This window comes from Eleutherodactylus coqui, unplaced genomic scaffold (genome assembly GCF_035609145.1).
Source record: "Eleutherodactylus coqui strain aEleCoq1 unplaced genomic scaffold, aEleCoq1.hap1 HAP1_SCAFFOLD_136, whole genome shotgun sequence".
Taxonomy (NCBI): Eukaryota; Metazoa; Chordata; class Amphibia; order Anura; family Eleutherodactylidae; genus Eleutherodactylus; species Eleutherodactylus coqui.
The window spans coordinates 124,511-135,689 of record NW_027102610.1 but is presented as its reverse complement, the minus strand read 5'-3'; the positions used below and the strand labels follow the sequence as shown (position 1 = coordinate 135,689).

The 11,179-nt window shown below is 47.1% G+C and overlaps 1 long non-coding RNA gene across 1 annotated transcript in view; it reads right to left on the bottom strand.

Moving 5' to 3' along the window:
- Nucleotides 1–1,733: 1,733 nt before the first annotated feature.
- LOC136605434 (uncharacterized) overlaps nucleotides 1,734–11,179 on the bottom strand; it is a 35,001-nt gene continuing 25,555 nt past the window's right edge. Inside the window, exon 5 of the long non-coding RNA XR_010789980.1 lies at nucleotides 1,734–1,776. This is a non-coding gene — a long non-coding RNA (uncharacterized lncRNA). The remainder of the gene's footprint in view (nucleotides 1,777–11,179) is intronic.

Sequence of the window (11,179 nt, the reverse complement as noted above, 5' to 3'; positions counted from 1 at the left end):
GTTCGGACCGGTGGTCATGCGTGTGCACTACCTCTCCATTCATGACAGCCAAAGATACTAGAGCGATTGGCTTGTCGATGTGACTACCACAGCCATGTGACCACTACAACCAATCACTGGCCTCGCTAGCATGTATGGCACATGTCTACTGAGGCCTCGGATTGGCTGAGGTTGTTAACCAGAAGTATAGTGCATCACTGCACCAGGAGAATAAAGAATGGCTGGGACCCCAGGAGCATCGGCACCAGAGCGCTGGGTGATTTAACGGAAGTGTAATGATTGCTATTTTTATAACATTTTACTGTTAGCTTTATTTCTTAAATTCTTGGACAATCCCTTTAAGAGACTGCAAAAGTGAAATTGACCAAACATAAACCCCTGACTATAATCTCTATGGATGTCATAGAAGGTGGCTCCCGGCTCCGGATCCTTCTGTATGTGTGTCGCTGTATAAGATCAATTTCTGCATTGGCAGCACAACCCATAAATACATGACATTACCGGGCATCAGAGCAGCCGGATCAGGGCTGATCACAATTGATTTCTATAAAAAAAAAAAAAAAGGGATAGTCTACCGAAGACAGATGTTTTAAAATTGAACACCTTCACCATAAAGGGCGTATATATACGCCCTCCTGGGGAAGGTTTGTGTGGAGCGGGACTGGGAGCCAATTTTACTCCAGAGATGGTGAATACCGACTTTTTTTGACAGCTGATAATTCACCACAACTGCCATGATCAGCGTGAGCGCTAACACCGACGGTTAACCCTATAAATATCCAATCGGAGATTGAGAGTCCCGAACGGCGCCCTCGTGATGAGATTGCGAGGTGCTGTTCGCTTGTCATGGCAGCCCAAGGCCTTTTGAAGCCCTCAGGGCTCCCTGTGGCCCGTCATAATAGAATGCTGATAAAAATATCATATACAGCAATAAGTATTCCATCAAATGTTAAAGTCGATTAAACAACCTCAAGTTCAAGTACCCTAAGGGGACAAAAAAAAATTTATTGTAAAAAACATACTAAAAGTTAAAAAAAAAACAACTTTTCTTGTATTTATAATTAAAAAATACAAGCAAAAAAAAAAACCCAAATATATTTGGTACCGCCACTGATGTAAAAGTCTGATCTAAAAAATAATGCATTATCTATCCTGCAGGGTGGACGCGGTCAGAAAAAAGAAATTACACAATGCCACAATTGCGCCTTTTTGGTCACTCTATGTCCAAGAAAAAATCACTCTGCATTTCATCTAACATTTTATTTTCTTGTGTGAATGCACTGGGGAATAAACCTTTTAACAGATTTGCTTTCTCCCCATCACCCTCTACCATTCTTACAGGGCCTACACATTCCATTTTAATCTGTTTATATACTGTTTATAGGAGAAGGGGCTAATAGATCCATTTTGGTGCACAGATGAATTATTGATTTACTTGTACTTGTAACACATAATCGTGTTATTACTAGTTGGGAATATTACCAGACTTGGCAGTCCTGGAGGTCACTGTTTGGCCTCAACCCATTAGTCCAGCCGTGAATCAACTCATCCACTCGCTGACGATTTGTGTCAGTGGTCGCAGCTGATGGTCTCCCACTGTGTGGTTTGTCTTCAGTGCTGGTTTCACCTTCTGTAAACCTCTTCATCCACCTGTGAACATTCCTCTTGTCAATGGTGTCATTCTGCAGCCTTTTGTGGATGTCGGACAGCCTTCATCCTTCCTTCATCAAGAACTCTATGACAGCACGTTGTTTCTGTTTGGAATCCATTACTGACCTGCAAGGAAGAACAAGATTCTGAAGGCCCCGTATAGAGGAAGAGTCCCTCCAACTACATGTGCAAGTTGAACAATCTACATCAATTAATAAAGAATTTATGACCACTTCTGCACTTTCGGTACAGCCCGCAGAAATATATACGTTTTTTTTTCTTTACTAATTTTAATAATAAAATATCTTCTTTAATAATATAGTATTTTCTGTTGCCGTCTTCTGACCGCCATAACTTTTTATCTCTTAAAAAGCCGAGTCACAAGTATAGATCCATGATGGGAGGTGAAACTTTTTAAAAATCTTGATCGCCGTTATCCATTGGATAGCAGCGATCATGTGACCAAGGACCACGGCCCCCTGTGGCATCTCCAGACTCTCGGCAACGTTTGGTAGCCAAGAGCGGGGGGATTTTATATTATCCCGGCTTTTGTGCATGCGTCCGCTATTTTGGCGAGGGGCGCGTCCGCAACAGCCAGGGTAATATCCGCATATAAATCCGAGGGCCGAACGTAATCTCATCTCCCCTTACGGACATAATCCATGAGGGGAGAGCTTTTCTTTTACACCTTTTTAAAACTTTTACATGGTCGCTGTTATCCATTGGATAACAGCAATGAAGTGACCGGGTACCACATACAGCAGCTTCCGGTGACAGCTCTGTGCTCTCGGCTACTCATACTATCCGGGAGCAGGGAGTTTCTAATGCCATGCGGCCCGCATGCGCAGACACCATCGTTGGGTCCTAGAAGACGAGAACGATGCAGGAAAATGCGGAAAACAGGGGGTGAGTATTCTCAGCATTCCTTACGGATTCGATCCGTAAGGGGAGCTGAAACTAACTTTTTAAAACTTTTCATTGACCTTAATGTGATCATGGGTTATCCGGGCGATACTGGCGATCGTGTGACTGTGGGAAGGGGGCTTCCTGCGGCCCCCCATGACAGCTCCAGGTTGTCGGTTACCTCCGGGAGCTGGCAGCCAGGAACTGCGTTGTCCAGAGCCTGCAGGGCTTTAATCCCCAGAGGAAGCATGTTTTTACGTCCCCGGGAATTACATCACTTAGGCAGGACGTAAAAACACTATGGAGTGGTCACTAAGGGGTTAACAGATTAGCATTAATTGTGAAAACATGTCTCTAAAAATTACCAAAGAAGTATTTTAGTCAACTTAACTTCCTGGCAGAGGATAGGATAGGAATTCTTCACTTTCACCCCAAAACATTCATAGCCACAGTGTTGTAAAAGTGCTTGGGCTTCGCTATCGCGTTTCAAGTCATACAGGTGTCACACGGGTGTATTATTATTGTGCATGCGCACTTCTCCTATATGCAGCTCGCGATGTCGTTACCCCATTGACTTGTATTGGATCGCTAACATCTGCGGGTTTTCACACGTGTATTACTGGTGCAGAGAATAAATCCACAGCATGTTCTTTCTGGACGTGTATTACGTGTGCGTGTGGATTGGCAGGCGCAGCGAGTATGAATGTCACTGTGTGAGCCCGGCCATATACTCAGCATACATAAAGGGGTCGTATGACATTAAAACACGGACAGCGTTGTCCATGTCCTTGTCCTTGTCCACACGGGACAGCGAATCCGTCGCGGCAAAGCCAGCTAAGCCGGTGCTGCGGCGCGGATTCGCCAGCCAGGCCGCTTCAAAACCTGCGGCAAAGTGCCGCGGGTTTTGAAGCAGCGCTTTTCCCGGAGGAAATCTCACGTTTTTTCGCTGCAGCCAAACCGCGAGATGTGAGAACCCAGCCTTACATTACAGGACCCTGAGGGGCGGAATACAGCAGGATTACTTCATGTCCCTAAACTGTTAATCTAATTCTATGCTAGTCATCATACCCGCTCAGCTCCATGCGAGCCCTCACACCCTCCTCACCTCCATGCCAGCCCTCATATCCCCCTCACGTCCATGCCAGCCCTCATAGCCCCCTCACCTCCATGCCAGCCCTCATACCCCTCTCATCTCCATGCCAGTCCTCACACACACCTGAACTCCATGCCAGCCCTCATACCCCCCTCACTTCCATGCCAGCCCTGCTACCCCCTCACCTCCATGCCAGTTTAAAGCAAGACCATTTTTCCATAACCCCGCATGGCAGGGTGGGCAGGGGCGGGGCTTTGGTTATATGGGGGTGGGGTCATGCAGTGCTACTTAGCAGCGCTATACACCAAACAGCGCTGTAGACCGGAGGTGCTGGCAGGACTTCGGTGTACAGCACTGTAGCCCAGGTCCCCGCCAAGAGCTATGCCTGGAGCCACGACACTGTGGCCAGATTGCCTCCCCACCGTGCCCCACATAATGTGCTGTGTCGGGAGCCGTGTCACAGAGGTCTCCCCGCCTCCCCGCATAATGTTCTCTGCTAGGATCCGCGTCTACTGATGCCAGCCCACACAGTGTGCTCTGAGCCCCCGCAGGGCAGAGCACATGGTCAGTGTTTAGTGCTGATCTGTGGCGCCGCCTCGGACCAGCAAAAAAAACCCAACAGCCCGGTCCTAGTCCACGGACCAGTGGTTGGGGACCCCTGTATTAGAGTACATAAAAGGGTGAATAAATAATGATTCTCTATAAGGGGTTGTACCAAGATTAACTTATATCACCTATACACAGAAATAAATCTGATCGGAGGAGGTCTCACTGCTAAGACCATCACTAATCCCGGTCGGGGTCCCATGTCCCCCAGCTGCACCCCGCAGTCAGGAAGAGACTAAAGTGAGTGGTGTTTGTGCGTGCGCAGTGGTACTTCATTCATATGCAATGTGACTGCCAGACACGGCAGAGTACAAGCACTTGTACTTTGCTACTTCAGACCCAATGAGATGAACAGAGCGGTGGCCACCCATGCTCGGCACCCGCTTTATTCAATCTGATGTGACTGCTAGTGGCTGCAGCATTTGGGGGGATGGCTGGGGGTCTTAGCCGTGAGACTTCCACCAATCAGACTTTTATCACCTACAAAACATAAAGGTCATTGCAAATCATGTGAAAGAGCAGGAAGTATTTGAGTAAGCAGCTTCTTAGGGCGTGAGAGTGAGTGAAAACGCAGAATTATGAAACCTATGATTTTCAATAGTTTCATTCCCATGTGGAGTGGAAAAAAACGCAGCATGTCCGATCTGTCTGCATTTTGCAAATTTTTTATTTCCCATGTTTTCTTACGGAGTCTCCTTTTTGCACAAACTTTCAACTCTCGTACGATGCAATGCGTTTTTAACATTAGGAACTCCTATTCACTTTCACGCGAAAAAATCGTCTTCGGCGGCGATGCGAGTCCCTTACAAGGTGAAGGTCTGAGTGTGAGAATAGCACATTTCATGACTCTTGTCTATGAACTAGCCCAGCTTCCCATTTCCCATGTAGAGCTGGTCAGACATGTATGCTTTTCCTCCATGGAAATCTATGGGCTATAAGGAAACAAGTGATAGGATTTCATAAATCCCGCTGATTTCTCTGGAGAGCTGACCGCACATATGCATTCACATCTTCACAGCAAAAAAGGAAAATACCTATTCTGGAGATTAGTGGTAAGCCCTATAAAATGGGGAGTTCGCAGCCACAGCCCTGCTGACTCCATTGTTGTCTATTGTCCCTCATTTTCCCTATAAAGGCTCTTCTTAGCTTCATTTCCCAGAGTTGTGAATGTGTCAAGTGGGCGGTCTGCACTGCCTGCTGTCAGTGGGTTATGTCGGAGTTGATTGACGTTGAACAGCAGGGACCGCCCACTTGACAAATTCACGCTGAAACTAAGAAGTCCGTATGGGGGAACAGGAGAGAGAAGAGCGAATAGTGAGACGTCATCAGAGTCAGCAGGGCCACAATTGCAAAGGTATGCAGTCAGCCCTACTGACGAGGGAGGTTGTCTTTAACCCCTCCCCACCCAAGGGTGTAAATAAACTTTTCTGAAAGTATTTAAGGGGTCTGGTCCGGGGTCTAAGTTAAGTTAGGTGTCTGCGATGTGTTATAAATATAGGAGAGGTTGGAATATATTTAAGGGGTCTTTTCTGGAGTCTGATATTAATATAAATATATATGTAGGGAGTCTGAATATATTTAGGGGATCTGGAGTCTGAAATGAAATCAGTGGTCTGATCTGGGGTTTGATATTAATAGAGAGGATCCAAATATTTTTAGCCCCGTTCCTTTATATAAGACACCCCCCCCTTGGGAAGGACACTCCCAGTTTGCCGTGATCATCTTCTCAAGTATCACCCTGTGAAGGGCTCTCTGCGGCTAACATCTCTGTTAAAGAACAAGGCAATGCTCATGTTGCATATTGTTGGCCAACTTGAAGGGTGCCTTTACACTTGCGATTGCGATATCGCTGTGTTTTTCTCTAACGTGAATGTCAATAGAACATTTTAATGTTAAAAATGCATCGCACAAAAATCGCAAAGCACAAACTTGCGATTTTTCTGTGATGCGTTTTTAACATTAAAATCCTATTTACATTTGCGTTAAAAAAAACACAGCAATATTGCGATCGCCAGTGTGCAGGCACCCTAAGCCAAAGACGTGATGCATTTGCATTTATGATTGCTATATGACATTTACAAAAACTTTTGATCCCCGTGTAACTGCAGCCACTGCTGAAGCCTCGTTATGTAAAGAGCTGGCATATTCCACAGTGCGAATATTCACATAATGTGCGCCCCGACCATCAGAGTCATACGCCTGCCAGCGTCAATATCCTTCAATCACAAGCTGATGAATAAAAAAGCGCCGGCAAGCTCTGATTGGCTGAGACAGTCAATGAAGGGCTGTGATTGGGCATCAAGCAAGCACCGACAACCAATCACAGCACTCTATTGCCGGAGGCAGGGTTCTCAAACCTGGCCTCCGGCAATAGACTTGGGAGTGCCGAGGAAGCCCGGATCAGCGACAGAGACCAGCGGCCGCGACCCAGACTGCAGCGGCTAGGTGAGTATTGCTTTTTTTTTTTCTTTTCAGCATTCTTGGCTGCGTTTTCAGACGAGCTGAAAACGCAGCCAAAACGCTGGCATAAAGTATGCCAGCGCTGCTGAAACGGGGCAGAATCTGCAGTAACGCAGCGTTTTTCAACGCTGCGTTTCTGCAAACGCCCTGTGTGAGGGGGGCCTAAGTGATGTGGACAATACTACAGTTGAGCTGGTTATTCCAGATCAGGACCATGGACAGTGCCACTGCTTATGTGATAGCGGTGTTGATCCTCCTTTACCCGGCCTTGCATTTAGCAGGAGGCGGTCTGACTAGTGGGTAGTATACAGCGCTGGATACATTCCAGCGTGATGGGGTGGGCATTAGATTCATCGCGTTGCTTCCATATTCAGCTGATTTGCAGTTTCTTGTCCTCTGAAGCCGTGCCTCGGTTCAGACTGACTAGGTACTTGAGAGATAGATGGGAAGACATACCAATCTAATAATCAGTCCCTCTGTCACTTACACAGCGAATGAGGAAGACTGAATGGTTTCTGGTTTGAATGAGTCAACGACGGATCTGCTGTATAAACAGACGAGCGAGCGCTGACATTGTTCGCTTGTTGGAACGATAATCTTTAAGTGTAAACGGACCCCAAGTGGTTTTACAGAAAGATCAAAAAGTCAGATATATTCTACCTGAAAATGGTACCAATAACCAATAACCGTTGTCCCACAAAATACAAGGCCTCATGCAGCTCTGTCAATGGAAACATAAAAATGCTATTTGTAGAGGTTTTTGTCAAAAAAGTTGTTCTCTACTGTAAAAGGTACTAAAACACAATAAAACCTGTAGAGATTTGTGTTATAATCGTAGCGACCCGTAGAATAAAGTGATCCGACTATTTGTACCACAAGGTGAATGATGGAAAAACATTGGGGAACTTGCTTTTTCTTCCCCATTAAAAATTACTAAAAAAGTTATTCCAAACATTATATTTATCCGGTATTAAGCCGGGTTTAGACACGATTATCGCTCAAAAAATCTTCTCAGTGATTTTTGAGCGATAATCGTGTGCTTTTTTTACAGCGTAAGGTGATTGTTTAAACATTGAGCGATCACTTTGCGCTCCGAGCGGAAGATGCAGAAGACAAGCGGGGCCACTTGTCTTCTGAATCCAGCTGTTCCCCGCATGGAGCGCCCAGCTGTTTTATAGCCGAGCGCTCCGAGCAAAGGATGCAGAACACAGCTGGACAGTTGTGTTTTTCATACCCCACCGGTCTTCAGGGAGCAGGATACAGCTGAAACAATAGTATCAGCTGTATCCCGCTGTGAATTCCTGATAAGGCTCATCATTGTCTTTCAGCACGCTGAAAGATCAGCGATGGCTTAACGAAAACTGCACAATGTCAGTGCAGTTAGACACAACGATTATCGCTCAAAAGACAGGTTTGAGCAATTTTTGAGTAAAAATCATCGTGTCTAAAAGGGCCTTTAGTTCCTATAAAAACTAGTTCCACAATATACAAGCCGTCATACGGCCACATTGATGAAAAGTAAAAACAATTATGACCGCTGGAACAGAAAAGGGGAAACGATTTACTGGTTCTTATGCCTAAAATTAGTGAAGTCATTAAAAATGTAGGTAATTCGGCCGAGTTATGCGCCAAATATATTTACATGAGACATAAATTCAAAATCTACAATAAAGAAGTTACATTTTCAGTAGGACTTTTCCAGTTTTAGACTCATTCACACTAGAATATGTTCATCGCGGCCAAAAATGGAATCCAATGCTTCACGCAGTTGTGATTTTCAGCTGTTTTATAGCGGCAATATAGATGCATACCGAGCTTGAACGTGGTGAGGAGCTGAATTTAGGCCTCTTTCACACAGGCTACAAAACACATGTGTGTGAAGCCCTTGGATTCCAATTGGTTTTTTCACATGAGGGATGTTGCAAATTTGGTAACAAAGCCATTTTGTAGCGATGCTTTTGTAGCGTGAAAAAGACCTTACAGATGTCTTATGGACACATTAGCGTCATGGAGTCTCATTTTTTCCTTATGTCAGAGTAATGAGTCAGAAGCATACAGAGGGGTGATTCTTATGCCCCCTCAACACCGGCTCCCCCCAGGGGACCTTAATATCCTGCACTTTACCCTGGCCTTTCGATCCGGACTACCTCCCTGACGGATTGAAATTAATCAACATACCCTGCTGCAGTGGCTGGCTCGAACCAAAAGTCCTTCTTGCCCCTGAACCGGCGTATACAGCCCTGAGCCTGCACTTGGCGATTGACATGTCCTGCCCGAGCACTCCCGCTGGAGCATTGCTGCACACCGCTCCCTACCTCTATCACTGTCCGGTGAGTGATCCTCTTCTCACCCGGTCTCAGGTGCCGTCTGGGCGGGGCTGGTGGAGTTCACCGCACTGACTACCCGGCTGTGCTGAATCCCCTGGTGGGCAGGCCTTGCTGTCAATGGAACCCAGCAGTGCGCTTCCGCGGAGACGCCAGCCGAGCGGTGTGAATCTGATCCGGATCCTGGTCCCGGCGAGAGGCGGCAAAGAGTAAGTCCCTGGCGGAGGACGTGGAAGGACACTTTGGAGCCTACAGGGGCATTTGCATTGAAACTGTGAATGCTGTAATGTAGGCCCCGCAGCAGTAGGCCCTCTATACATACCTGGCAAACCCCCCTCCGGCCACCAGGTGCCATTTTGTGACTGTGATAATTACTGCTGTCTCTCTAAATGGTGGCAATATACCCAGCAGTATTCTAACCAGCTGGATGCTATAACTTGAGGATCCCCTCTGTACTGAAAGTCTCTGCTGGGCCCCGCAAAATTGTTCTTCCACAGTGGATTTTGCCCTCTGCGGACCCTAATCTGTGGACACAGTGGATTGTTGAGTCACCCCTTACTCCCATGCAGTTGGACAGGACCGACGCAGAATCTGCTCTGATGATGATTTGAGACCTCATCCTGTACCCTAGGCTGGTAACCATAACTTGTGAAAAAGACGGACTGACTCTTGGTACTTAACCTACCTTAAATCCCAAAGAAAGTTTTACGCGGTAACACAGAAACGCTAGTGCACATTCTGTTATCAGTCTCTACCTTGCGAGCGCTTATCATGAGCACTCGAGCTAAAGGTTGTACCGCTGCGGAGAAAATAAAGGAATTCTCTAGTGTGGAGATGTCCGATCATACGCCGCACTCATCGTGGACTGCCGGGCGCCCCACCGCATCCATTTTTGGCACGAATTCTGAACTGCAGAGATCGAGATGCCGCTTTGCACCAGGCCAGACTGGAAGGCCCTCTTAACCTCTTAACGACCGCCCCATCGGGAAACTACGTCCTCAGAAAGTGGGCCTTAATCCTAGAGGACGTAGTTTTATGCATCCTCTTTGGATTGATGCCCACTGGCCTGAGGACGTGACAACTCCATGCTGTTGGTGCCCGCAGGTAGCCGACAGCATGGAGCTGTCATCCCAGGATGCGGGCAGTCCCCCCCGGTATTGCAATCGGCGCTATAAAATGAATAACGTCGATCGCAAAAAAGTAAATAAAACAGTGTAAAAAAGTAGTAATTCAGCTGCTATGATGGATCGGATCCATCACGGCAGCTGAAAATACTCACACGGCTTGTCGGCGGTGTTCCCCGGAGATCTGGTCCTCCCGGACCCGCCGGCGGCCTTCTGCGCATGCGCGCCAGACGATGACGTCACGTGCACGCGCAGAAGCCCGGGTGTCCCCAGCAAATTTAAAATCTCCTGGCTCCCGGCTCCTGAAGGTAGCCGGGAACCAGGAGGTGTTACCGGGGACCACTGTGAGCGGTCCCCGGGCCCGCGATCACCGCTATCCATTGCGATAGCGGTGATCGCGAAAAAGTTGAAAAAGTAAAACAAAAGTAAAGTTTCACCTCCCCTCATGGATCGGATCCATGAGGGGATGTGAAGATACTCACCCCCGGTCCTCTGCGATGTCCCGATGTCCCGGGACCCGAAATCCCCGTCTGTGCATGCGCGCCCGATGATTGACATCGGGCGCGTGCACAGAGGGGCTCGAGCCCCGGGAAATTCAAAATTGCTCTGCTCCTGGCTGCCATGTGTAGCCAAGAGCAGAGGGATGTCACCAGGGACATGATCACTGTCATCCAATGGATGACAGTGATCATGTAAAGTAAAAAAAAGTGCAAAAAGTTAAAAAAATAAAAAAAAAAGGGGTAAAAGGTAAAAAAAAAAGTGCAAAAAGTTAAAAAAAGTTTTAAAAACTTAAAAAAAACCTTGCGTTTCATCTCCCCCCACGGATCATATCCGTGAGGGAGGATGAAATGACGTACCTAAGGCCTGCGGATTTATCCGCGGACCTCACCCCAGCTTCTGCGCACGCACCCTTCGCCAATGTGGCAGGCGCATGCGCAAAAGCCGTGCTTTTTTAAAATCTCCCTGCTCCTGGCTACAAAACTTAGCCGAGAGCCTGGAGATTTCACGGAGAGCCGCGG